Genomic DNA, 3,092 nt, shown 5'->3' with positions numbered 1-3,092 from the left:
ACCAAACCAAACCAAACCAAACCAAACCACCACCACCAACAAACCATTTGCCTTGTAAGCTTGAGAACCTAAATTCCCAGAATCCACACAAATACTTGTCCAGAAAGTTGTGGGCTAGATTGCTGCATTTCCTGGAAAAATAACAAAAGGACCTTATCTCAGACAACATGGAAAAGGAAAAACCATTCTCAGAGCTATTTTCTGACCTCTATATCTGTGCTATAGTACAGAAAGTCCACATTCACACAAATGAATGCAAAATAAAATAAATCTTTAAATAAATAAGAAAAGTAAAATACATATATCAACCCCTCTCTAGGCTTCTGCCAGGATCTACCCTTTATATCATTCCCTACAGGTTCCTCTGAAGCATATCCAACCTTTGTGCCCAGTCTGTTTCAGATTTAGTCCCACATTCCAGGCTTAAACTATGAGACACATCCTGAATACCAGTCCAGCTCCCTCTGTCTACCTACCTTCATTCCATCCAAGCCAAATACAATTTCTAGGCCCAACCTGGCACAAATCTGTCCCAGCATGCTCTGTTAATATAAGACTTAGAACTGTCCAGATCTCATAACCAAGTTATCAATAATATGAAAAATCAAACCAGTATTTCCTCTCCAAAACCTTTACTTAGAAGAACCGCAGGACAAATAATTTAAATGAACAATGATTAACTTCATCAAAAAATTCAAGGAGTTTAAAGATTACCCCTTGCACCCCCCAAAACATCTTAATAAAGCTAAGGAGAAAGAACTTAAGGAGATTAAATGCCAATGTGATGCCAAAATATAACAACAACCACCCAACCCACAAACATAAGGCTGATGGAAATGACAAACACAACCCATGATTCGCAAATGGAACTCAATAAGGAGATTGCAGCACTGATCAAAATTCAAGCTGAAATGAAGATGGAACTGAAAAACCCAATAGCCCAACTAGAAAACTCAAAGCAAAGCTCACATGTGGAATGGATCAAGCACAAGGCAGACTATCAATACCAAAAGATAAAGTAGAAGATCTAGACAAAACAAGCAAAGAAAATTAAATCAAATCAACCAGAGGAAAGGAAGACATAGGAATTGTAAGACACCATGAAAACAAACAAAACTTTGAATGATAGTTCACATCACATAAGGAAAGACACATCCATACAGATGCAAGATACACAGAAGACCAAGTAGACAAGGACAGAAGTCAAAATAGTCATAGCACATCATACTTAAACTACTATAAGTATACATAAGAAACAAATAATCAAACAAAAAACACATACTGAAAGCTTCAAGAGGTGCTCACTTTGGCAGCACATATACTAAAATTGGAACAATACAGAGAAGATTAGCATGGCCCCTGCACAAGGATGACATGCCAATTTGTGAAGTGTTCCATATTTTTCGAGTTAACCCAATCACAAAAGAACATACATAGTATACACTCACTGATAAGTGGATATTAGTTCAGAAGCTCGCAATACCCAAGATACAATTCACAGACCAAATGAAGCTCAAGAATAAGGAAGATCAAAGTATGGATACTTTGGTCCTTCTTAGAAAGGGGAGCAAAATACCCATGGGAGGAGATACAGAGACAAAATGTGGAGCAAAGACTGAAGGAAAGACCATCCAGAGACTGCCCTACCTGGGAATCCATCCCATATACAGTCACCAAACCCAAACACTATTGTGGATGCCAACAGGGCTTGCAGACAGGAGCCTGATATAGTTGCCTCCTGAGAGGCTCTTCCAGTACCTGACAAATACAGAGGTGGGTGCTCTCAGCCAACCAATGTCCCCAATGGAGGAGCTAGAGAAAGGACCCAAGGAGCTGAAGGAGCTTGCAGCCCCATAGGAGGAACAACAATATGAAACAACCAGTATCTCCAGAGCTCCCAGGTACTAAATCACCAACCAAAGAGTACATATGGAGGGACCCATGGCTCCCGCTGCATATGTAGCAGAGGATGGCCTTGCTGGACATCAAAGGGAGGAGAGGCCCTTGGTCCTGAGAGGAAAGGGGGATGGGATAGGATGTTTTCGGAGGGGAAACCAAAAAAGGAGATAACATTTGAAATATAAATAAAGAAAATTCCAGAAAACCGAACAACCCTATTAAAAAATGGGGTACAGAGTTAAACAAAGAATTCTCACCTGAAGAACTTCGGATGGCGGAGAAGCATCTTAAAAAATGCTCAACTTCATTAGTCATTAGGGAAATGCAAATCAAAACAACCCTAAGATTTCATCTTACACCAGTCAGAATGGCGAAGATTAAAAATTCAGGAGACAGCAGGTATTGGAGAGGGTGTGGAGAAAGAGGAACACTCCTCCACATGGTGGGGTTGCAAATTGGTACAACCACTCTGGAAATCAGTCTGGCGGTTCCTCTGAAAACTGGGCACCTCACTTCCAGAAGATCCTGCTATACCACTCCTGGGCATATACCCAGAGGATTCCCCACCATGTAATAAGGATACATGCTCTACTATGTTCATAGCAGCCCTATTTATAATTGCCAGAGGCTGGAAAGAACCCAGGTATCCCTCAACAGAAGAGTGGATGCAAAAAATGTGGTATATCTACACAATGGAGTACTATTCAGCCATTAGAAACAATGAATTCATGAAATTCTTAGGCAAATGGATGGAGCCAGAGAACATCATACTAAGTGAGGTAACCCAGACTCAAAAGGTGAATCATGGTATGCACTCACTAATAAGTGGTTTTTAACCTAGAAAACTGGAATACCCAAAACATAATCCACACATCAAATGAGGTACAAGAAGAAAGGAGGAGTGGCTCCTGGTTTCTGGAAAGACTCAGTGAAACAGTATTCGGCAAAACCAGAATGGGGAAGTGGGAAGGGGTGGGTGGGAGGACAGGGGATGAGAAGGGGGCTTACGGGACTTTCGGGGAGTGGGGGGGCTAGAAAAGGGGAAATCATTTGAAATGTAAATAAATTATATCGAATAAAAAATTAAAAAAAAATAAATAAAGAAAATATTTAATAAAAAAAGAAAGCTTTAAGAGATAAAATGCAAGTCACTTATAAAGGGAAATCCAGCAGAACAACAGCTGATTCCTCAA

At 40.2% G+C, this 3,092-nt stretch overlaps 1 non-coding gene across 1 annotated transcript; it reads left to right on the top strand.

The window, feature by feature from the left end:
• Positions 1–1,297: 1,297 nt before the first annotated feature.
• LOC127693195 (U6 spliceosomal RNA) lies at positions 1,298–1,404 on the top strand. The gene has a single exon (XR_007979648.1). It is a non-coding gene; the product is annotated as a U6 spliceosomal RNA (small nuclear RNA).
• Positions 1,405–3,092: the final 1,688 nt, after the last annotated feature.

Source organism: Apodemus sylvaticus, chromosome 9, assembly GCF_947179515.1.
Source record: "Apodemus sylvaticus chromosome 9, mApoSyl1.1, whole genome shotgun sequence".
Taxonomy (NCBI): domain Eukaryota; kingdom Metazoa; phylum Chordata; class Mammalia; order Rodentia; family Muridae; genus Apodemus; species Apodemus sylvaticus.
Note: the sequence above shows the minus strand (reverse complement) of the source record. Positions and strands in the feature narration are given on the sequence as shown.